General features: G+C 45.0%; 1 protein-coding gene across 3 annotated transcripts in view; it reads left to right on the top strand.

Moving 5' to 3' along the window:
• The first annotated feature begins 3,443 nt into the window (after positions 1 to 3,443).
• LOC119955832 (cysteinyl leukotriene receptor 1) overlaps positions 3,444 to 26,068 on the top strand; it is a 60,427-nt gene continuing 37,802 nt past the window's right edge. For all 3 annotated transcript variants that reach the window (XR_005458536.1, XM_038782428.1, XM_038782427.1), the window contains exons 1-2: positions 3,444 to 3,499; positions 4,328 to 4,426. The gene's annotated coding sequence lies outside the window, so the exon portion shown is untranslated. The remainder of the gene's footprint in view (positions 3,500 to 4,327; positions 4,427 to 26,068) is intronic.

Below are 26,068 nucleotides of genomic sequence, written 5' to 3'. Positions count from 1 at the left end.
CTTGGGTTAGAAAATAAATTGTTTTAATATTTATCATAATTGTTCCATGAGGGGTTGGCAACAACTTCCATTTAAATAGTGGATTTAACAAGGCACTTATTGAGAACAATAGTGATAACAGCATTTTTGGCATATGTTTTGAGAGCTCAGGTGGAATTTTCTCATTTTTTGGGTAGAGTGGAGCAATGGGCAGGAAAGACGATGTTTGAAAGGTGCCGGCCCCAAAGCCGCCTCCTCTATCATATTTTAAGAGACATAGAACGCAAATTGTTAAGGGGCGTGTCCCTTGCAGGGCGCGCTCTGATAGAGCCCCTCACCACAGGACCTTCCCCCATCACGGAACTCACCCCCCCTCCAACCACCACCACGGAACTCCACCACCATGGAACATCTCCCCCAAGGACTGCCAAAACTGCCCCAAGCACTGCTGCCAGGGGAAGTGCTGGGTGGAGAAGTGCCAGAGGGCAGTGCCAGGGTGCAGCGCCCAGGTAGTGCAAGGGGAAGTGCTGGGTGGGGAAGTGCCATGGGGCAGTGCCCAGACAGTGCCAGGGTGCTTCCCAGGCAGGACACACTTCCCCAAGGGGGATGTACTCACTCTCGCTACTCTGGCGGGTTCTGCCAGCCAGGTGCACATCGTGGGGCAGCCTGTCGTGGTTCGCATCGGCGAACGCGAATGGACAATCTAACAATGAGGGGACTATCAGGCTTGAAGACCTGATAATTAGATTATACAATTAAAATATATTAAAATGGGGTTCCCAACAATGAATGTCAGGATTCCCATTATGTCAATGATAGAGGGTAGGGTGGCGGGGGGGAGTCAATCAGAATATTAAATCCCGCAGCGTAAACCAAATGCGTTTACACAAGCTTCACAGATTTTTAAAACTTCATTTCCTTCTCAGAGTTGCAAAGCCAATGCGCAGAGCGGACAGGGCAAGCCCTTAATCCATCTCCTGGCTTGCTCCAAAAAACAATTCAAATTCATATTTAATCCAATTCATGGTCCCCACTAGGGAGACATTCTACATACAAGCTGACAAGAGCAGGCATTACACCAGATCTCGGATTTCATCCCACACTTGATCTTAGCCAAAAGGCGGAGATCTACAGGATTTATGAAGCCTTTCACCATAAGTACGAAAATGCAATACGTAACAGCAGGCAGTGGTAGCAGTCGCATTTGCTGGGGAACACCAGCCCTCAACCTTCAGTAGACTGTGGCGCGTGTCTCCCACGTGAAAAAAATCTTCATTGGACTCTGACTTTGAGAGGCTGGAATCCATGTGAAGCGATATTCAATTTTCCTACCGCCATTGTACAGTAAACCTCCTTTTCTCTGTCCATGCCCCTCCTTTTGTTTTATAAAAAGATTTATTGAATTTTACATTTGTACACTATACAGGAGATGATTGAAACGGTTATTATTTATAACACATGCTTTTCCTTTCTTGGCACTCGCTCCCCACCCCCCCCCCCCCCCCCCCCCCCCCCCCCCACCCCCCCCAACGTTCTATCTCCCCCCCTCTCCCATTTCTGCTATTCAGGCTCTGTCTTAGGCCCGTTCCTCCGCCATAGATGCTATTATCTATCCTTCATTTTGTTTTTGTTCTTATGGCTTTGTGGGGGGGGGGGGGGTCTCTCCCTGGGTGCCCCTCTGGTGTTTCCTTGGGTCCCTCCTTCGCTGCCCTCACCACCATTCCCCCCCCCCCCCCCACTCCCCCATCGCCTTGTTTCTGTCTTCTTTGTGTGGCCCTATTGGTTCCTATTCCCACCGCTTCCTATCCATTATTGGCTTCAAACAGGTCATGTAACAGGCTGTTGAATTGTCCCCACGCTTTGTGGAAGCTATCATCTGAACCTCAGATTGTGTACGTGATCTTCTCCAGATGGAGAAATTCCGACAGGTCTGCCAGTCAGTCTGCATCTGTGGGTGGTGCTGCTGATAGCTAGCTGAGCAGGATTCTCCGGCAGGCGAGTAAGGAAGCAAAAGCCTGGGCGTCGGCCCTCTCCCCCATATGATGTTTACTGTGTGAATGCAGAGCGGGATCTTGCAGACACTCCTTTTGCGGATTTTGAACTAACCTTCTGAGTTAATCCCGACTCGAGTTTGCTGTGGAATTATTAGTAAAACTGGATCACACAAGAATGGAGCGTGCAATGATATGCATAAGTAATCATGCAATATAGTGATGGACAAGACCTCCATCCAGCAAGTGGCAGTTGGGAACAACCACGTGACACTGTTACCTCAGGGAGCCTGGGCATAGTCTTCGTAGTGGATAGTCACAATTTGTAGTAGCTCTTATGTTATTTGTAATAGTTGGTAGTTTTTGAAAATATTCTCATGGTTATCTAACTTTCGAATTTTCGAACAAGAACACTTTAACTAGTCAAGAAGTAGACTTTCTCTAGTGCACTTATTCTGATCGCCAAGCACCAGAACATAATAGACGGGTTGGGAAAAGGATACGTCATCACTTATTCTTTAAAATAAAACACCTTCCATTTTTGTATATGTGATAAAAGGAAACAGTGCTGTTTGAACTAACCCCCCTCTCCAGTCCATCACTCTAGGCTGGGAAATAGGAGACTGCCTGGCATGGAAAGCAAGGAATAGTCAATCCTCAAGGTAACAGAGGCGTGGATGAGAGTTTCAGCTTATGAGCTGAGAGAAGCTTGGAGTCACAGAGGTGGAGGCGAGTATCATGGTGATGGTGTGGATAGGTGGTCAGAAACTCAATGCAAGGTCAAATGCAACACCAAAGTTCTGTCCGACACAGCTTACCTTTAGGAGATGGAAATGGTGAGGAAACTGTGAGGAAATGGTGAGGAATTACCATTCCAATGAGAAACTGAGAAATGTCAGGAATGAGAATGACTAAACGTGAAAGTGGATGGACATCCACATACTCTGTGCCAATGTGTTATCCAGCTGCTGTGTCCATCTGGTGCTAATTGGTTACAGTTGGGGGGGGGTTCCAATTTGTGTCAGTCTTCTGGTACTCCCGCACCAGCTGAGAATTCTGAATTCTCCCTCTGTGTGCACGAACAGGCCACCGGAATGTGGCGACCCGGGGCTTTTCACAGTAACTTCATTGCAGTGTCAATGTAAGCCTACTTGTGACAATAAAAAGATTATTATTAAAAGGTGCAGGCACCCACACAATCCAAATCCTGGTACAGCGGATGTAAATCCTCTGGTAGAGTGCAGGCATCTCGTTTAGCCAGCAGTCTCATTTTGCTGACCCTCCATAGGACTTCTTGAAACCAAATAAGGAAATAGGAATGAAAGAGCATATATTTATATAGTGTTGAGGACTTTCCAAAGTGCTTTACACTTAATGAAGTATTTTGAATTGTGGCTATAGTTAAACTTGTGTTGAGTTTTCCATTTCCTTTGTTGAGGATCACTTCCCTTTTTGGCGCGAGTTAAGTACTTTGTTCTGCAGTCACAACGTAATCGAATATGGATACATTTTGGTTTCCAGTGTTAAAGGTAAGTGGTTCAAAATATGTGGTACGTCGGTGGCGCAAAAGTAAGTTGAATCTTTACAAGAATTATAACCATGGAGATATTTTAACAATTGTTTAATTGACACAGAAATAACAAATAACACTATCAAAACACTCACATATGTATGTGTGTTACAGTATTGTATCAATCTCTGCTGAGAGTACAGTTATGATATTACTGTGCTGCATTAACGCTTTAACAAAAATACTTTTGTTAACCCTCATATAACTGTATATTCAACTAGACCTACTGAAATAAACTAAAACAGATACTCAATTGATCAGATCATGAAATTTAAATATTTTATGATTTGTATTTTGCATTTGAAAGAATCCAATGAGCAAGAAAGTTAACAAACCAGGAGTTGCAACATTCAAATTTCAGTCGCAGACATGAATGCTGATTACACACTAGACATTTAATGGACAGATCTGATACAGGTGCTGCATTTCAAAATAGTATGGAACTCTTGAGTTATGTCTCGACAGATCTTTATCCTACTGCAGTCCTCACAGATTGCAAAGAGCAGCGCAGGTAAAATCCCAGATGCACAAGGCAGACTTTGATTCAGTTGGCCTGGCTTGTTTGAATGAAATGATCGTAGGACCTTTGCAAGTGTCAGTTCTCATGAAGAGATGAGTGCAAATATTTGATCGGAGGGACTTTCAATTAAGAGGCATGTTTACACTATTTTTCGAAAGAAAAGGAATGAGGGCCATGATAAGCCTTGCAGTTTGTTGGTTGCAGTGAGGTACAATTCCAAGCCTTGTAGTGCTAATTAATTGTTATATTCTGTACTTGCTTGCACAGCTGAATGACAATTCCGTTAACTGCATTTCCTGGGGTTCTTTCGCACAGACTTGTTGACTTTGCTGGCATTATGACAGATAATTACAAAAACCCTATGCTGTAAGTACCGTTTTATTTTTGTCTTTTCAGCTACAGGAGCATATTCAACTCTAATTTTGTTATGCGTTAATGGTATGCATCTAAAGGGATGACTTCAAGTATTCATGATTTCCATCAAGCACCTAAATCTGTTGTTTTAGAGCAGTGGTTCTCAACCGGTGTCCACATGGACCCTGGGGGTCCATGTAACATTACTAGGGGTCCACACAAAAAAATACGGTGATATTTTAGTGGTCCATAGAGCAATTCTACTTCAGAACAATTGTTATTACTGAGGATTAAATTTTTACAGTAATCTACGCCATATTAAAATACTAAAAGTAGAAATATTCATGTAGCTATGAATTTTTTATGGCAATCAAGTAGAAGAAAAAAACTTTACATTTGACAGTGTCGTAAATTTAAAGTTACCTAGAACAAACGGAGGTGAAAATCACCCATCGTTTCTCCTTGACAAGTTTAATGAATGATTTAACATAGTAATCACTAGAAACTGTGTATATTTGATGTGAATTGGTTATTTTTAGAGTAATTTAATTCAATTTAGTCAGTAAAAAGTTTTTTTCATTACTTTTCATATTAGAATAAGTTTGGCAACGTACGAAAATACCGCTAATCCGTTTCCAACCCTCACGGTAAGGTAGATGGACTTTAGTCATCGGACAAAATATAAGGATTAGTTTACCACGCATATAAGAAGCTTTTTTTTCTGTGGAATGGCTATGGGGGTCCACAAAAAAAAATTAAGAGGAAAAGGGGTCCATGGGTTAAAAAAAGGTTGAGAACTCCTGTTTTAGAGGACTCCCATCCTTTTGCCGAAAATAATAAACGTAAATCATTTCCCTGTATTGTTACAATATCACAAACGAATAAGAATCTCGACCCAGTTTGCATGCTATTGTTTAGTGTCAGGAAAACAGAGGTAGTTTTAGATGAGCTATATTCGTATTGCTAAATATTAGAAATAAGGTATAGTTTTAAGCGCCAGGGTCCCAGGTTCGATTCCCGGCTTGGGTCACTGTCTGTGTGGAGTCTGCACGTTCTCCCTGTGTCTGCGTAGGTTTCCTCCAGGTGCTCCGGTTTCCTCCCACAAGTCCCGAATGATGTGCTTGTTAGTTAATTTGGACATTCTGAATTCTCATTCAGTGTAACTGTGGTGAATCACAGTAGCATAATTCACACTGCATTACACATGTTGTACTATGTCTCTGTAAACTCGGCACATGAGCAGTTGCGCTGCTCTGCCACTAGGGGGAGATGCACTGGGAGTGTACGGGAGTTTGTACTGGGCTCCACCCACGGCTCCTTTCCGAACCGGAAGTATAAAGGTTGATGCTGAGAGCCTGCCTGCCAGTTCATCTGGAGTTCATCTTGTCACAGGCAGGCTCTGTTGTAAAACGATTAAAACCACTGTTCACTTCTAACCACGTGTCGCGTGAATTGATTGTCTCATCAGTAACCAAACAGTAGCCGGAGTGTGGCGACGAGGGAATTTTCACAGTAACTTCATTGCAATGTTAATGTAAGCCTACTTGTGACTCAATATAACACTGATTATTATTATTATTATTATTAATTTAGTGTTGCTTTGTAAGGAAATGTAAACCCATAATTAGATACATGCCAGAGATAAGTGTGGGGTTTTGGTCAGCTCAAACTGTTCTTCTATTGTACTTGGCGAGAGCATGAAAAGTAAACAAGCTGGGAGAAGTGGAAATTCATTGCAAAGTAACCAGGGGCACCATTCATTTGGGAAGGCATTTTGCGTTTAGTTTTAGCTGGATTTATAGCAATTGGAGCTATGTAGTGAGAGAGAAGGCAGCTCTTAGCTTGCCTGCCTGAGAAAGCAGGATCCCACTTATGGAAGTCAAAGTCAGGCCTGGGAAGAGAAGAGCTGATGGGGTTGGCTGCAGACAAGCCACATGCCTGAAGCAATAAGGTTCGGTGTCCTTATTTGCAGTCGTTGAATCAATAGTATTCTGTTGGGGACTGAGTACCTGGGTTTGTGTAGAATTTTGGATGCACGTTTGCCTTTCAAGATAAAGGAAACCTGAAGGGCGAGGTGGAAATACATGGTTAGAAGTGGAACAGATGCTTAGTTTCAGAGGATAGTTGGAAAACCTATAGTGGATTTGTAATGCAAACAGCTGATGGAAAGCATTATTTGAAAGAAGATTAAAGCGTGGCTTTTTGGGAGTGGAATTTGAAAACCCACATGTGACAATCATCTGAGGGGAATTGTGAGAGAAATCAATGGACCATCAGTTGAACGGCATTGACCATTTCGTTAAGAGTGGGGTGTTATATTTGAAAACTGTATAAATTTGTGAAGCTAAGGAGAGAGTAAAGCACTATTGTATCATAATCAAACTTTTCGGGAGCAATTTTCAGCCCACGTTAGCTGTCAATGAGAACGGCAACATGGGTGCAAAATACAGCGAGATACAAAATACATACAAAATACAACGCTCACCAGGGAGATCTTGTTTTCTGGTTTTCCAGACCCTTGCTGGTGAGGTAACAAGAATCCTGCCACAGAAGGCCGGTGTTATATTTCTTTGTTGCCGCAAAGAATAAAGGTCTGGAGGTGCCCACACTCCGGATTCCTGTAAAACAGGCTGAGAGATGTTGCTCATACAATCAAGGTGAAGATCTGTCCAAAACCCGCGCAAAGACTCACTACACATCACGTGATACAGAACCAGCAAGAATGTCTTCTGGGATACATATTACCCCTCCCTCGTTACTTCATTAATGGGAAGGGAGGAATACCCTAGAAGCCAGGACCCAAAAATGGTGAGAAAAATATGCGCCATGGACGCATTTGATGAGTTTATGCAACATGAAATTAATATGAGGAAAGATTCCAATTGTTTCCAATCGCTAATCAGACACTGCAGGACCTAAAGGTCGCAACATTTCTCAACTCAGTTGGCCGTACACAATTTAGGCTGCTACATCATCTTGTTCACCCAGCAAATCAAGGAGATAAGTCCTTCAGTGAATTAATGAAAAACTTAGAGGGACATTTATCTCATAAACCGTTATTAAATGCAGAAAGGGGCAGCACGGTGGCCTAGTGGTTAGCACAACTGCCTCACGGCGCTGAGGTCCCAGGTTCAAACCCGGCTCTGGGTCACTGTCCGTGTGGAGTTTACACATTCTCCCCGTGTCTGCGTGGGTTTCGCCCCCACAACCCAAAAATGTGCAGAGTAGGTGGATTGGCCACGCTAAATTGCCCATTAATTGGAAAAAATAATTGGGTAATCTAAATTTTTTTTTAAAAAAGGAAAAAAAAAATAAAAAATTAAATGCAGAAAGGTTTTGGTGCTACCACTGTAGTCAGAAGGTGAAAGTATTTTACAGTTTGTAGCATCTTCAAGAAGATTAGCTAGATATTGTGAATTTGGTACAATACTTGATGATACTCTTCATGGTAGGCTAGTTTGTGGACTGTGCAGTGATGCTCTTCAGAGGAAGCTGCTTACTGTAAGTGATTTAACTCTGAAAGCTGCTGTGGAGTTTGCCACATCTGCGGAGCTGGCAACAAGAGAAGCTTCACAGATAGGGGGCTGGATTCTCCGACTCCCCGCCGGGTCGGAGAATCTCTGGGGGTGGCGTGAATCCCACCCCGCTGCTCCAGCTGCTGAATTCTCTGGCGCCGGTCTTTGCGCAGGGGTGCTGCGCCGGTCGGGAGTCTTTGGCAGTGCCCCCCCCCACCCCCCCCAGCAATTCTCTGGGCCCCAATGGGCTGTGCGGCCGTCCGTTTTCGGCCAGTCCGGCCAGCGTGGCAGACCAGGTCCATACTGGCAGGACCTGTCTTTGAGAGCGGCCTGCGGAGTCCTCTGGGGGCGCGGGGGGATCCGGCCCCAGGGGAGCCATGGTGGCCTGGCCCACGATTGGTGCCCACCGATCCGCGGGCGGGCCTGTGCCGTGGGGGCACTCTTTCCCTCTGCGCCGGCCTCTGTAAAGCTCCGCGATCATAGAATTAGATCATAGAATTTACAGTGCAGAAGGAGGCCATTCGGCCCATCGAGTCTGCACCGGCTCTTGGAAAGAGCACCCTACCCAAGCCCACACCCCTACCCTATCCCCATAACGCAGTAACCTCACCCAACACTAAGAGCAATTTTGGACACTAAGGGCAATTTAGCATGGCCAATCCACCTAACCTGCACATCTTTGGACTGTGGGAGGAAACCGGAGCACCCGGAGGAAACCCATGCACACACGGGGAGAACGTGCAGACTCCGCACAGACAGTGACCCAAGCCGGGAATCGAACCTGGGACCCTGGAGCTGTGAAGCAATTGTGCTAACCACTATGCTACCGTGCTGCCATTGAGGAGAGAAATGATGAAAGCTAATTGGGTAAATAGACTAAAAGGTATAAACGTGTTCTTTACAAAATCATCAGTTATATCATTGCAGATAAAATCTTGTAAACACACACTTTCAATTGTCAATGTTGCTGAATTTGCCAAATGTTCCTGACTCATCATACTTCGCAAATAATTTATAACTCTTTTCAATACAGATAAAGGACGTTCACTGGAAGCATTTGTGACAGGCACTGTTAAAAATATTTTCAGAATAGTTTCCATATTTGGAAGGGTTGACTGCAAACAATCCCACACAAATCAGCTGGTGATCATGAAGCACAGAGCTCATCATTATATTGAAATTAATTAATTATTTCACTTCATGTTCAAAAAGATTTGTGTCTGTACCCTCCTGGTAGAATTCACTTAATTTCTTACTGCAGTGGCTTTGTGGATTCTCATCCAAATATCTGTTTAAACGCATACAAAATAAATCAACAGTTTTCTTCAAAGATTCATTTTTACCCTGCAATTGCACCATTATTGTTTCACAAACAACATTGACAGTCTCAATGATGATCTTCTTTGTCACTTTTAAATTGATTTCGTTTTCTCTGACTTCATACATCTAGTACCCATTTCATCAGATATATCAGAGGGACTTTTTTTTGTGAATGTTAGTGCCTCTGCTTCCACTGAACTACAATCATTTTGAACTTCCATAACAAAACCTTTAATTGAGGCTAACAATTGTGCAGTGTTCAATAAATTTGTATCAACATTGTGCAGCAATTTGCTGATGCTGTTAATTCATTGAAGTAAATAGTTCCACAAAATAGTAACAACAGCAAGATCGTACCTTTCAAACTTCGCTGCTCAGGATTTTGCTTAGGTTTTCACATGTGGTTTTTCTGAATTTGTTGCAGCTATGTCTAATGAGGTTTCCATTATATCAGCAAAGTTAAGTTTCAGAGCCAAAACAGCATTTGCACGAGCAGAACAGCTAGTGTGACAAATTATTTTGACTGTCAAGTGGTTTTCTTTTGACTGCTCCAAACGTGATTGCAACTTATTCCACCGATTGGATTGGATTTGTTTTATCCTCACATGTACCTGAGTACAGTGAAATGTATTGTTCTTAATACAGTCCAGACAGATCATTCCACACATGAGAAAAAAAACATAGGTCATACATAAATACATAAGTCAAAAAAATGTGCAGCTCGCTCACAGGATTCAGCTGCAGCTCTGCAGATTAAAATCAAGCAACGACTGGAACATGGGATAAATAAAGCGCAGGGGCTTGAATTGTTCAGTCTTGCTTGTAACCTCAATATTTTCTTGCCATATTTGCAGCATTATCGGAGCTCTGCCCGAGAAAATTTTTGATGTCCAAACTTAATTTGCAGTGATTTCCAAAATAGTTGTCTCCAGACACTCAGAAGTGTTGGATTATAGCTAGACAAAACAAATCAATCGCTCCACACCTTCACCATCATTGGTCACATAATCGTAATGTTATTTGGTCCACATGATTCACATCTGCTGTTGAATCAACTATTACGGAATAATATTTGAAACCTTATATTTCATTAGTGAATTAGTTTTTGAGACGGTCTACCATTATAGTGATTAACTCATTGTGGGTTTGGTGCGTTAAAGTGTTGGTCTCCTTAAGCGACGATATTGATAACTTTTCATCAGCTCTTTGAGAAGCTTGTCAAATTCACTGAGGTATTCAAGGCAGGCTAAAAAATTACCTCTTTAATTTGACAATGATGACTCATCATGTACTCTTAGAGGTAGTTCCAAAGAAGACAGCAGTTTGACTGTGGCTACAACACATCTCAGCATTTCCTCCAATAAGAACACTCCTTTTCACACTGAATCGCTAACACAGAATCAATTCTTCCAGACAAATTATATTTTTGAACAAACATCTCTCCAGTTAGAGCACCCAGCGGTGAATACCTGTTTCCCTTTAATACGGTCAGGGAGTATTTTGGAAACATAACAGTTGTCTGCCTCCGATGTTTCGGTAAATAAGTCATCCAATTTCTAATTTCCATCATCCCATTTCTCTTCACCCTCAGAAAATGGGACTCATGAAGATTTCCACCCAGCTTTCGCCTCCAACCTCAAACTTTTTTCTCAAATTTCCCATGATACCTTTGTTTTCTGGTTTATTTAGTGCAAAATATTCGATCATACCCAGCGGAACAGATTTTGGCGTTATGGCAATGTGTTCAGGGTAGGTTTCTCTCCTCATTTCGACAGAATATCTTGTAGTTCTGTTATCATTTCAGAGCCTAGATTCGCCCTCTTGCCTCTTTCTCAATTTTCTGCGTTTTTGACAGCCAGATTGATAGTAGAACATAGAATATAGAACGTACAGTGCCGAAGGAGGCCATTCGGCCCATTGAGCCTGCACCGACCCATTTTAGCCCTCACTTCCACCCTATCCCCGTAACCCAATAACCCCTCCTAACCTTTTTTTGGACATTAAGGGCAATTTATCATGGCCTATCCACCTAATGTCTTTGGACTGTGGGAGGAAACTGGAGCACCCGGAGGAAACCCACGCAGACACGGGGAGAATGTGCAGAGTCCGCACAGACAGTGACCCAGCAGGGAATCAAACCTGGGACCCTGGCGCTGTGAAGCCATTGTGCTATCCACTTGTGCTACTGTGCTGCCCTTGCAACCATGCAACCTGACCCTCAAACACTCTCCCTCTCTGCAAGGCTGCAACCCAACCCCACTCACATTCTCCCTACCCCCACAACCTCACACTCTTTCCCTCCTCCGCCATTCCCTCACAGACTCCCCTCACTCCTCACACCCTCCTATTCTCACTCACCTCACTCGCCTGAGAGCTTCAAGTTAGCCTGCCTCATCAACGTGTCTTCGCCATGGCCGCCAAGCCACTCCCTCACCTCGGGGTGTCGTTGCAAGCCTGTTGCTGGCCTGGGGGGGGGTGTCCTACTGTGCTGCTAGCGCAAACACAATGCTCAGCCCCTCATGGCTTTTCAGGGTGTCGTCGTGCACCTGTTGCTGGCCTGGGGGGGGGGGGGGGGGGGGGGGGGGGGGGGGGGGGAGTTGGGGGAGTCCGCTCCACTCTGCAGTTGGTGCAAACTTGCTCATACCCTGTTTGGCCTTTCCTCTCATGGATTAAGGGCAATGGGGGGGAGGGGATCTGCGCTGCTGATGTAAAGTTCACCAGCTTCTCTCGTCACGGTTTGACGTCATGCCTTCCCCTCGCCTCATGGTCTCACGCAGCACACCTGCTGCCAACTACTGTTACTTTTACCGGTGTTTGAAACTCATTTGTTTGAGCCTATCAGCAGCAAACGCAGAGTAATCAGGCTCTGATTGGATGCCCAGCTGTCCCCAAGCCATAGCAGGCTGACGATACCAGGTCCGACGCGGGGCCTCCCCGTTGGTCAGGGTCCTTTGCCTCAGCACAGTGTGTTTCATTGCATATCGGGCTGGTTTAGCACAGTGGGCTAAACCACTGTGCTAAACAGCTGGCTTGCAATGCAGAACAAGGCCAGCAGCGCGGATTCATTTCCCGTACCGACCTCCCAGAACAGGCGCCGGAATGTGGCGACGAGGGCCTTTTCATAGTCACTTCAATGAAGTCTACTTCTGACAATAAGTGATTATTAAATCCGTCTCTAACTGATGGAACCATGGGGAGTGGGGGGGTACATGACAAGTGTTGGGAACCCGTGAAGTGTTATAGAATCATAGAATTTACAGTGTAGAAGGAGGCCATTCGGCCCATCGAGTCTACGCCGGCTCTTGGAAAGAGCATCCGACAGAAGCCCACACCTCCACCCTATCCCCGTAACCCAGTAACTCCTCCCCACTTTTTTGGACACTAAGGCAACTTTAGCATGGCCAATCCACCTAACCTGCACATCTTTGGACTCTGGGAGGAAACCGGAGCACCCGGAGGAAATCCACACAGACACGAAGAGAACGTGCAGACTCCACACAGACAGTGACCCAAGCCAGGAATCGAACCTGGGACCCTGGAGCTGTTAAGCAACTGTGCTAACCACTGCGCTACCGTGTTGCCCTCTCACAGTGGAGGTGTGATGGGTGTGTGTGTGAAGGGGCGCAACTGGAGACGAAAAAAAAGATGGGAAAATTCCACCCTTCATGATTATTAAATGTTCTTTTTCTTGTCAAATTAGCTGTCTTGTAACTCTGATACTCCACGTTTCTTGAAATAAAGTAGAAGTTACATTCCTTTGAGCCAGGATGCCATTCTAGAATCTTCCTGTCCAGTAATGACACCAAATGGGATTTTTAGCAAATGTGTGATGGCAATAAAGCTACTTCTATCTCAATGGTCTGGTCTCCTGAATGTGAAATGCGTGGCCTCTTTTGCTTCGTAATCGACCACATCCTCTAATGATCACATTCCGATTTTTAACCCAGTGTCAGTAAATGGGTTTTGAGTTAAGTCATATCTGACCCATTCGCTTCAAAATTCGAATGAAGTAGTTTGGAGAACCTCAAGTGTGGCAACTTGTCAGTCCAGCATCTCTTGGCCCTAACAGAGGAAAGTTTTCAAAAATTTACCTTGAATTACATTTGTTTTTCTTTCACTCCTCTTCTTAACAACCCTCCCCAAGCTTCAGCACCTATTTTGCTCAGACCAGAGTTAAAATTACAGTTAGTGACACAATGGACCTTCATCTGCATATTTACAGAAGCTGATGTTGGGCTGATGGATCAGCTGCCTGTCCATTTAACACCGGTTAAATGAGCTTCGTGCTGGGTGAGATTGGAGTTAGAATCCATCCCACAGTGTCAACATCACAACAGCCTCCTGAAAATTGTCCTACAGAAACACCACAGGAAATATAAAATCACGGCGGCACAGTGGTTAGCACTGCTGCCTCACAGCGCCAGGGACCTGGGTTCAATTCTGGCATTGGGTAACTGTGTGGAGTTTGCACGTTCTCCCGCGTCTGCGTGGGTTTCCTCCGGGTGCTCCGGTTTACTCCCACAGTCCAAAGATGTGTAGGTTAAGTAATTGGCCATGCTAAATTGCCCCTTAAGGTGGGGTTACAGGGCGGGGGGATTGGGCCTGGGTAGGGTGGGTGTTTGAAGAGTTGGTGCAGACTCGATGGGCCAAATTGCCTCTGTCTGCACTGTAGGCTGTAGGGGTTCTATTCATGATTCAATGACATTGGGTGGTCTTGCTTGTACAAGGCCTGTACAAGGCTAGGGGCTTTTCATAGTAACTTCATTGAAGCTTACTTGTGACAATAAGCGATTATTATTATTATTACAGGGCCTTGAAATCCACTCAAACCAGAATATGGAAGCAGATCCAATTGAAGAGGCAGCAGGAGTAAGCCTCAGACACATACTGGATACAGGCCACTTTATGCAGCTCTTTGCAACTAGGCGTTTATTTGTAACTGAGTCACAGCTTGGCCACTTGTTTTCCCCCATAGCCCTCCCACACAACACCATTTCATATATAAGAGCACCAGGCAACACCGCAGCTCACATCCAAGAGTCGCACTTGGTTACAACGTATGAATAACTGCCAAGCCATAAGCAAAGACTCAAGTCAAGAACGCTGTTGTGCTGTTGCTGCAGTTTTTTTTACAGTAAGTCATTAGCTGAAAGGTGATGATCTGTATCGGTTAGCTATTGAATGTTGACATTTGCTGTGAAAGTCAACTACAAGATAAAGTAAAAGTTAAATGAACAGCTTATCACTTTATCAAATGATGCCCGGCATGAGCGTGCTGTAAATGGGAAGTAATATGACGACAGGTCTGAACGTATTCATTAACGTTTCTCCAAAAGCAGTGCAATAAAGCCCTTTCATTTAGATTTAATAAATTGAAGCAAATTGGCAGTACAGAATAATATTGAGATATACATTTCAATTGTTAATTTGTGTAATATGGGCTTCCTATTTGTTTGTCAATAAGTTTTCAGATTCAGCATACTTCCGGGTCACTCACTATTTTCCCACTCTGGTTACGGGCGTTTGTGTAAAGTTATTCAAATATGTTAATTATCTGCAAAATAACTTTTCAATTTCTATTCATTCATGGGGTGTGGGTTTCACCGGCTGGGCCTGCATTTTCTACCCATCCCTAATTGCCCTTGAACTGAGTGACTTGCGAGGCCATTTCTGAGTCAATTGAATTGCTGTGGGTCTGGAGTCACATGTAGGCCTGACCAGGCAAGGGTGGTAGATTTCCATCCCTAAAGGGCAACCTGATGAGTTTTTAAGACAATTGACAGTGGTCTCATGGTCATCATTAGACTCTTAATTACAGATTTTTATTGAATTCAAATTTCACAACCTACTGCGGTGAGATTCGAAGCTGTGCCCCTCGGGCAGTACCCCATGGTCTCTGAATTGTAACTGATTCAGTGACAATGCCAGGTTGCCCACTGTCTCCCCCTCTGATCTGGTTCGACTTTTTGCACTGTGTCCTTCAATGATTTGGATATTGACCTTGGGGGGACTGACCATATGATGACCATAAAACCATTATCGATTGTTGTAAAAACCCATCTGGTTCATTACTATCCTTTAGGGAAGGAAATCTGTCATCCTTACCTGGTCTGTCCTACATGTGATCCCAGACCGCAATTTGGTTGACTCTTAAATGTCCTCAGGGATGGGCAACAAATGCTGGCCCAGGCAGCGAAGCCCAGATCCGATGAACGAATAAAGGAAGTGTTGTCTGGATTTGCAGACCATACCAGAATGGGAAGCTGATTAAATGCTTGAAGGCAAGATGGATATTGAGATCGAAGGTTGGGCAGGCTAGCAAGAAACAGATGGAATTTAATGTCAGCAAACATGAGATGACACATTTTGATCCAAAAATATAAAAGTAACTGTATTTTGAAGGGAAGGTTTGGTTATGATGATGAGCAGAGGGATTTGGAAATCCAATTCACAAAACGTTAAAACTAGCAGCTGGTTGAAAAGACTATTTAAAAAATGCATAATGGTTTGATTTATTGGAAGAGGTATAGAACATGAAGGTTGAGAAATGATAGTAAATCTATATAAAACCTCTGTAAGACCACTGTGTTCAGAGTTGGTCTTTACACAATCGGAGGAAAGTTGAGATGAGGATACAGTTCCAAATCACCGAGTTGTTGTCTGGCATCAACAAATACTTTCATTCTAACAGAAAAGATTACCTGATAGTGACGTTTCAAACGATGGAGGGATCAGACACGTAGAAATAAACTATTTCACTGGTGGAGAGTCTAGAATGAGAGAAGAAAGACAGGCTTGTATTTATATAGCGCCTTTCATCGCCAATGGATGTCACCAAGAGCATTACAGTAGTGTGGTCACTGTTGTAAAGGTGGGAAGGTAGCTGCTAATTTGCACTCAGTACATGCACAGAAGCAGCAATGTGACAAATGACCAGATAATCTGCTCTCTGTCATGTTGAATGAGGAATTAAATTTGGGACCAGGGCACTGGAGATAACTTCTCTGTTCTTCTTTGTAATAGTACCATGGTAGCTTTTACATTACAGGAGTAGGTCACCTGGACCTTTGATCTTGCTCCACCATTCAATACGATCATGGCTGATTCCCCATCTCAACACCATACTCCCGTGCTCTACACATAGGCCTTGGGGTCTTTAACAACAATCCTGCTTTCCCAGGAATCAGTCTAGTAAACCTTCACTGCACTAGGGAGCTCTATGGCCAGTATATCCTTTCTTAGATAAGGAGATCAAAACTGCACACAATACTCCAGGTATGGTCTCACAAAGGCCCTGTACAGTAGAAGTAAGACATCCTTACTACTGTACTCCATCTCTCTTGCAAGGAAGGCCAACATATTATTAAATTCCTAACTGCTTGCTGCACCTGCAGGCTTGCTTTCAGTGACTGGTGTACAAGAACACCCAGGTTCCCTTTGTATGTCAACATTTCCCAATCTATTACCATTTAAATAATATTCTGACATTCAGTTTTTCTCCTGAAGTGGATAACTTGACACTCATCCATGTTATACTGTGTGGTGAATGTGATTCACACTATATATAGTTGCCAATATCACTCCATGTATATATGTTCATTATCTACCCATTGTAAGTGCAGTTGCACCATCCGACCACCAGGGGTAGTCGCTCTGGGAGTACGCGAGGGTTTGTACTGGGCTCCTCCCTTGGCTCCGCCCAGGACTCCTCCCCCTGGACCGATGTATAAAGATCAGTGCCTTAGAGCCAGCCTGCCAGTTCACCTGAAGTTCAACGACGAATAGGCTGGCTCTATTGTAAGTGTATTAAAGCCTCTGTTCAGATCCAACTACACGTGTTCGCTGAATTGATGGTTCCATCATACTGCATCTGTCCAGTATTGCCTACGCACTCAAAGTGCAACTTATCTCCCCCATCTGCCTATCCAAACAAATCCACCAAGTTCAGACCCGCTCTTATCTTGTAATTTGCACACTTCAGTTTTCAGACTACAGAGATGCAAAAATCAGAATTGAGTGGAGGTATGATTTAAATAGCCAGCTACCTCCATGAACTGTGTCTGCATGAAGGTATCCATAAAAATCTGAAGTTGAGGTGCGAGAGAGGTTTGAGCTAGGGGCAGGGTTCACCTCATGGGTGAAGCTCCTATACAATGCCCCCAAGGCGAGCTTACAGACCAACTCCACCAGCTCTGAATACTTCCAGCTACACACAGGCACAAGGCAGGAATGCCCAGTGACCCCGCTCTTGTTTGCCCTAGCCATCGAGCTGCTGACGATCACCCTGAGAGCAGCGAAAGGCTGGAAGGGAGTCCGAATAGGAGGCCGGGAACACAGAGTAGTCCTCTCTGAGGATGACTTGCTCCTCCACATCTCGTTCCCCAAGCGGCATGAAAGAAACCACGAAGCTCCCAGGAGAGTTCGGAACCTTCTCGGGCTACAAACTAAACCTGGGCAAAAGCAAAGTATTCCTGGTGAACACGAAAGGGGGAGGGGCAAAGCTGGTCTACCATATAAAGTAGCCCGAAGCAAATTCCGCTACCTGGGGAACCAGATTGCACACGACTGGACACGGATCCGCAAGTGGAACCTAACCAGCCTGAAGGAGGATGTAACCTACTGGGTTGGGGCACACTTCTACTCTCCCTGTTGGGAAGGATGCAGATGATCAAGATGAACGTACTGCCCAGGTTCCTCTTCCTGTTCAGATCCATACTGACCTACATCCCCAAGGCCCTCTTCCATTCAATAGACAAGATGATTATGGTGCTTTAGTGGGGCAGTGGGGGGGGGGAGAAATCCAACAATCCCCAAAATAGTACTATAAAGAAGAAGAAATATGGGGGTCCTGGCCCTCCCAAACTTGCAATACTACCACTGGACAGCCACGGTGGAAAGAGTAAGGGGATGGGTGAAGGATCCAGACACAGAATGGGTGAGGATGGAGGAGTCCTCCTGTACAGGAACCACCCTCTGGGCCCCGCTCACTAAGCGAAGCACTATACAGGCTCAACTCCTCCTGTGCAAGGCTAAGCCTCATGCAGCTGAAAGTGGTGCACAGAGCACACCTGACAAGAACCCGAATGAGCAGCTTCTTCCCGGAGGTGGAGGACAAATGTGAATGGTGCCAGGGAGGCCCAGCCAACCACACCCACATGTTCTGGGCATGTTTCAGAAAAGTGGGGTTCTGGACAGCCTTCCTTGAGGCAATGTCCAAGGTTCTGGGTGTGAGGGTGGAGCCGTGCCTAGGCGTGGCAGTCTTCGTGGTATCGAACCAGCCTGAACTATTCATGGGGCAGAGGGCCGATACGCTTGCCTTTGCTTCTCTAACCACCACTGGAGAATCCTGTTTGGCTGACAATCGGCAGCACCACCCACAGCTGGAGACTGGCTGGCCGACCAGTCGGAGTTTCTCTATCTGGAGAAGATCAAGTTCACCATGCAAGGACAACCTTCTCGCAAAATTGGTTATAGTTAAAGTCCAAACGTGGAGGCTATTCACAAACATGTTCCAGGACCTGTTCGAAGCCAATAGAACGGGATTGGGTGGAAGCATGGGAACCAATGGGACCACAGGGAGCAGACAGGAAAAGGAGGCGGGGGAAGGAGGGAAAAGGGAGGGGTAACCAGAAAACAGCCGATACAGAGGCCAGGGGGCCTAGAACATGGCCATAACAAAAGGAACCACCGAGGAAAGGCCGAGAATAGTGGGGAGAAGAAAAGGGGGAAGGCCAAATGACACAATGGGGGAGAGAAAGGGAGGGCACCACCCACAGGTAAATAGCAGATAACTGCCCATTGTGCAGTGAGGGACACAGGAAAGGACCCTGAAACAACAATTGAAGAGGGTGGGGTTCATGGGGGGGGAGGGGAGGGGGGAATCGACACAGAGGAAAATGACATGTGCGTTGTAACCGGTATATTTATGGGTGGTAAGGTAACACAACGTCTGGGACTCGGGTTTGATTCCCGGCTTGGGTCACTGTCTGTGCGGAGTCTGCATGTTCTCCCGTATCTGCATGGGTTTCCTCTGGGTGCTCCGGTTTCCTCCCACAAGTCCCGAAAGACATGCTTGTTAGGTGAATTGGACATTCTGAATTCTCCCTCAGTGTACCCGAACAGCTGCTGGACTGTGGCGACGAGGGGATTTTCACGGTAGTTTTGTTGCAGTGTTAATGTAAGCCGACTTGTGACATTAAGAAAGATTTTTATTATTATTTATCCTTACCAAATGTATAGTGTATAAAATGTGAAAACTTCAATAAGAACATTTAAAAAAAAGGAAGTGCCATATTCAGGGGCAGGATTTAGGATTTTCGCCAATTCCACCATTTTCAGATGCTCTCCATCTTGGTGAAAATTCAGGCCCACGTCAACTCTGAATAGATTAGATATGTAGCTGAAGAAAAGGTGCAAAGCAACAGTGTGACCATAGAGGTTAAGGACTACTGTTGGTGCAGATGATAAACACTAACCTGATGTGTTGTGCTGATTGTGTGTTGTATTTTATGTGTACTTGCATGTTGAATGTATTATTGCAGCATGTAAGAAAGAGGAAGTTACTGGAACCAGGATGTGATTCTAATTTAGTGGCAGATTCACATTGGTTGGCAGCCAATGGCTTACAGAAAATCTAACTTTCTGCTCGTCTCGTTTTTCTAGACAAGGGGCATTAACGTTGGCATCCTGCCGAAACACTTTGATCTTGTTTATTGATCCTCACCATGGAAAGTAACTTTTGTTCATGATCAGTTTAATAACTCAGAGGTGGCTGGCGGTAAACGAACAGAGATTTAGTTGCACTATTTACAAAGGTCTGCATAACACAGCATATCGCTCCCAGTGCAATCCTAGCTGCGAGGGCTAACCACACCAGGCCCAGTTTTCATAGATCATAGAATTTACAGTGCAGAAGGAGGCCATTCGGCCCATCGAGTCTGCACCAGCTCTTGGAAAGAGCACCCTACCCAAGGTCAACACCTCCACCCTATCCCCATAACCCAGTAACCCCACCCAACACGAAGGGCAATTTTGGACACTAAGGGCAATTTATCATGGCCAATCCACCTAACCTGCACATCTTTGGACTGTGGGAGGAAACCGGAGCACCCGGAGGAAACCCACGCACACACGGGGAGGATGTGCAGACTCCGTACAGACAGTGACCCAAGCCGGAATCGAACCTAGGACACTGGAGCTGTGAAGCAATTGTGCTATCCACAATGCTACCGTGCTGCCCCATTGGGCCTGCTTTTATGTTAGCTCATAATGAGCACCAGGTGGTTGGCCGCCGTCCCCTGGAAACTCGTACTCCACGGGTCCCACGGGGAGATCAATGATGGATTCCCCGTGGTCCATGTGGGGGTTATGGTAATCAAGGCCGGGATTCTCCCCTACCCAGCGGGGTGGGGGGTCCCGGCGTGATGGAGTGGCGTGAACCACTCCGGCGTCGGGCCGCCCCAAAGGTGCGGATGTCTCCGCACCTTTAGGGGCCAAGCACTAACATTGAAGGGCTAGGCCAGCACTGGAGTGATTGGCGCTTCATCGGCTGGCAGGAACGGCCTTTGGCACCACGCCAGCTGGTGCTGAAGGGACTTCAATGGCCGGCGGAAGTTCGCGCATGCGCCGGAGCGTCAGCGGCTGCTGACGTCAACCCCGCGCATACGTAGGGGAGGGAGTCACTTCCGCCTCCGCCATCGTGAAGACCATGGCGAAGGCAGAAGGAAAAGAGTGCCGCCATGGCACACACCTGCCTGCCGATCGGTGGGCCCCGATCGCGGGCCAGGCCACCGTGGGGGCACCCCCCGGGGCCAGATCGACCTGCCCCCCCCCCCCCAGGGCCCCGGAGCCCCTTCGCGCCGCCTGGTCCCGCCGGTAAAGTAGGTGTTTGATCCACGTCGGCGGGACCAGCATGGCAGCGGCGATGGCGCGGCGCGATTCCCGCCCCTGCCGAATCTCCGGTGCCGGAGACTTCGGGACACGGCGGGGGCGGGATTGACGCTGGCCCCCGGCGATTCTCCAACCCGGCGGGGGGGTCGGAGAATCCCGCCCCAGATTTGTAACCGTGTCCTATTCCCTCGCAAAATTAGTTATAGTTAAAGTCCAAGGTCATTTCATTTTTCTTCTGAAAGTTTGAAATCCTGAAATGTGAAAGTCCCACACTAACATCCTGCTTCTTTGTGTCTTACCCAATAAACCTGTCAAAATTGAATGAATTCTAAATGGTAGTTTTTTTTGTGGCCGCAGTAATTTTAAGAGTGTCCAATTGCTCATCTAGGTCAAGTGTCTTTCTGCCACTGAAGTGCTTTTTTTTTTCAAATTGGGCATTACAGACTAAAATTAACTGAACATTGAATGTTCCTTTATGTATACATAATATATGTGTACCTGTCAGTCCAGTTGGCCTTTCGGATTGTTGGGATGGCTGTGGTTTAGAGTTCCTGAGTAAAATAACCAGTTCATCAGATAATTAGCGGTGGAAATATGTGCATGTATGCAGTGCAGTAATCATTAACATTGACGTCAAAATGAATGCAGGAAGTCAATGTGTTTTTACTATACCTGCCACTTCATACACATCCCAATGCATCATAAATGCATCTCTAATAAAAGTACTGCAGATGCTGGAAATCAGAAATAAAACAGAAATTGTTGGATAAACTCAGCAGGTCTGGCAGCATCTGTTGCTGCGAGAAACATGGTTAGCTTCTCGGATCTAAATGATCCTTCTACAGACTGTAGACCGGCTGGGTTTTGTGCGATTGCTGGTCTCTATAGAACTTTGCCACGGCACCTTGAGGGGAGGAAATGGAGAAAAGAAAGTCGTAAATGCTCTTTCCCTTTAAGAATGTCTTAAAACTCTTTTGCCTGTCAAGTAAAACAACAGAAGTGGGGATTCCATTTTGAAGTTTACGTGTGCCTGTTAATTGTGCTATCGGCAGCAACATTCTCCCCGTTTCTGCGTTTGTTTCCTCCGGGACTCCGATTTCTTCCCACATTCCAAAGATGTGCAGGCTAGGTGGATTAGACATGACAAATTGACCCTTAGTGTGGGTTTACAGGGAGGGGGATTGAGCCTAGGGAGGGTGGTTTTTCAAAGTGTTGAGCAGACTCAATGCAATGTAGGGATTCTAGTATTCTGTGTTAACTGGAGCTTCTTCCTGTTTTAAATGATTGATGTGTCTGGCTGTTCTTTTCAGTAATTGAAAGCATCGGCGAGGGCCTAATATTGCACATGGTTCACGCTGCTTAAAGGCAGCTTGCACTTCTTAAAATGGTGATGCATTGTGGCGGCAAGAAATAGATGGAGTTGAATATATACATTGGAACTTTAAGGAATGGTTGGGCATGGAACAGGACAAACACCAAGGTTTCTAACAATGTATTGGAGGTCTTGTTATGAGACTTGACGAGAGGAGAGTAGGACCCTGTCCGGAAAGGGGAGGATGCCCCCAGACATACTCAGGAGGTATTGGGGAAAAGCAGCCATGGAGTGATCTGTCCTCAACCAGGCCAGTGTCCAGGTATAAATGATTGTACACCCTTGGGTGTTAGAAGGGAAATGGTTCAGGATTCCCTCTTCCACCTAGTACAGGGGAGGGGAGAGGGAGGTGGTGTTACGAGTGGAGTTGGGAAGAGACGTTTGCTCCAGTATGAGTGCAGGGGGTGGGGTAGAGGAGGCGGACTGATGTGGCATGCACATGTGCCTCCTGTCCAGAAAGCTCGGGACTCCGAGGCTGGGGGCCGGGAAGGTTGGTGACCATCCCACATTCCCTCTCGACCCCAGGAAGCGCCGTTGTACCCATTCAGCGGCAGTGTGGCATGCAGGCAGAGAGGCGAAAACTGCTTTAAAAAAGGAAACAAAATGTACACTTTACATTATGTCTGCATAATCTGTTTCAACTGACATCTATTATTGCTTAATATCCTTTGTTTTAAAAGAATATTTTGAAGAATGTTTTTTCATGAAAGTTTTTTTTTGTTTAAAAAAAAGGATTCCCTCTTCCAATTGCTATCCAGCTGTTCCTTCTGGAAATCTGGTTAGAATTGGGCTTGGCTGACATCGCGCCCCTGCAGTTAACTAGCTGATGGAACCATCATTTCACCAGACACGTGTTTCCGATATGAATATAGGCTTTAATCTACTTACTACAGAGCCAGCCTGTTACCCGTTGATGAACTCTCAGTGAACTGCAGGCTGACTCTGGACAAGGGTATTTATACAGCAGCACAAGGGGGAGGAGTCATTTGCGGAGCCAAGGGTGGAGCCCTGTGCAAGCTCCTGAGCATTCCCAGAGCTACTCCCCCTAGTGGTCGGGTAACGCTACTGCACTTACAAAGATACAGTATGAATTACCATGTTACATTCACCACACTAGCCCATGACACTCACTGGCAAAACTTAAAAATTTAAAAATAAATAACCATCACAATTTGAGCAGTTTTATCCTGTGAATGTGTACTTATTGGAAACTGCACTCTGAATAAGCACATTACAGCTTTCCGTGAGAAAACTTTCAAAACAGCAGTCTATGATCTAAGCCAATGATTGTACTGGTTCAAAAGGTGAAACCTCACCAACCTGATTTACAATATTTTTGATTTTTCTATCTTAATGGCGGGAAATGGTATTAATACTCATCAATATGGTTCCACATATTTCATTTTTGCAAATACATTATTAATTTCTCAAAGAAAAGTATCAACAGTCAATTGTAATTGGATTTTAACAGGGCTAAAAGTCAAGCAAAAGCCTTCGTTTAAGCAGCCTAAAAATAGTATGAAATTCGGTCACTTTTACTATTATTAAAAGAAATCATATGTTTCTACATACGTTTTCTAAATCTAATTACTTTTGACAAAATAATGTTGATCATTTTAAAAAGTTTTAATTTAAGCACTGCTCCATAGATTGTTGTGTAGCTGCAAATGCTCCATTTTCATCTTTCACTAGTCCAGAATAAATCTCCACAAAATATATTCACTATAGAATGATGGAGGCCAAAACATTCACATCACAATTCTTTCTTTAAAAAGGCAGGAGAATGAAAGCTTTCTGGATGGTTCTGTTACATTTCCAGACATCAAACAGTGAGATGCGCTTAACTACTTTGAAACTGTTTAACTTTCCATTTGATTTAACCTGGAAAACTGAGCATAGTGGGGAAGAGTCACTTTGAAGCGTGTGGGAGAGGGCAGATGGTAGTGGAGTGTGGGTGGGGGGAGGGGCACAGCAGGGGTGAGAAGGTGCAGGGACAGCAGGGTATGTTGGTCGCAACTGCCATGGAACCATAAACAATACAGTTAATAACTCCAGAAGCAGAGAGAAGAAATTGAAAGAGAAAAGGAATTGTTTAAATTAAGCACTTTTAAACTATTTAAATGTTTTTACTAACATAAATCATTGACCTTTCATTTAGTTTATTTTAACAAGTACAATAATTCATTTTTTCTATAGTCTTGTACTGAATAAAGCAAATAATTGGTTGAACGATCTGTCACATAGAAGAAAATTTTAGCTGGGTCCTGAATAATTGACCAGAAATATAAGACCACCATGTGCAAATCATGCCAGCTGCCTTTTACCAGTTCAAGTGAATGTATAATGGTTGTGATTCCCCATTTCTGCTTCCCCTGGCTTGTAATTTTACAACCAGACTGCGGCTAAAAGAATGGAAAATTGCAGCTGAAGGTTTAACAAGTTTAAGATGGGGCAGCATGGTAGCATGGTGGTTAGCATGCTTCACAGCTCCAGGGTCCCAGGTTCGGTTCCCGGCTGGGTCACTGTCTGTGCGGAGTCTGCACGTCCTCTCCGTGTGTGCGTGGGTTTCCTCCGGGTGCTCCGGTTTCCTCCCACAGTCCAAAGATGTGCGGGTTAGGTGGATTGGCCATGCTAAATTGCCCATAGTGTCTGAAAAAGTAAGGTTAAAGGGTGGGGGGGGGGGGGGGTTGTTGGGTTACGGGTGTAGGGTGGATACGTGGGTTTGAGTAGGGTGATCATTGCTCGGCACAACATCGAGGGCCGAAGGGCCTGTTCTGTGCTGTACTGTTCTATGTTCTATGTTCTAAGATGAAGTGTGAAATTAAACACCTCACACTGTTGAATTGCACTAAACATTACAAAAGGAAGTGGCATTGATGTTACACCCATGTGCTATCTATGAACCTATAATTCTGAATGCTGTGGGCTAGTTAAACATCATTCCAAAATTGCCAGTATCAGGTTGATTGCATCATTTGTGTTATCTGGCTGAAAATAAATCGTGAAACCGTGGCAAAGTACGAAGAAAATTTCATCATGGCAGTGGAGCTCACTGCAAATGAGATGATTTTGAGTGTTGTCAAGGACACTTGAGGCTTCCTTCAACACTCCTCGCATAATACCTCACCCTCTTCGCCACCCCATCTGTTAAAACTCAAATATGTAGGCAAGTACACAATCCCACACGTCAATGAAGCTACGAATGGCCCTTGCATTACCTCCGTTGATGAGAACTGAGGAAGTACCGAAGAGCTACCCGTGTGCATGGAGAGGGGAAGAAAAATATAAGTGAACAGGGAGTGAACTAAAACCAGTTGTACCCATATTGATTCTGCACCACATGGTGAGAAGTATCGGGCCGTTAATCTTTACATCAGGCTCTGTGGTCCTTCAATAAACTGCTACCCACTATTCTTGGTATCCACAGTCTTACAAAAGAAATGTAAATTATCTATAGCCATCACTGTTTCTATGAAATGTGCAGGAAACCAGTCATTGCTGTTGCATCAGACTGGCACTAATGAAATCAATAGCAATATAATTACTTTCTGCAGGTTT

This window comes from Scyliorhinus canicula, chromosome 21, assembly GCF_902713615.1.
Source record: "Scyliorhinus canicula chromosome 21, sScyCan1.1, whole genome shotgun sequence".
In the NCBI taxonomy this organism is placed as follows: domain Eukaryota; kingdom Metazoa; phylum Chordata; class Chondrichthyes; order Carcharhiniformes; family Scyliorhinidae; genus Scyliorhinus; species Scyliorhinus canicula.
Note: the sequence above shows the minus strand (reverse complement) of the source record. Positions and strands in the feature narration are given on the sequence as shown.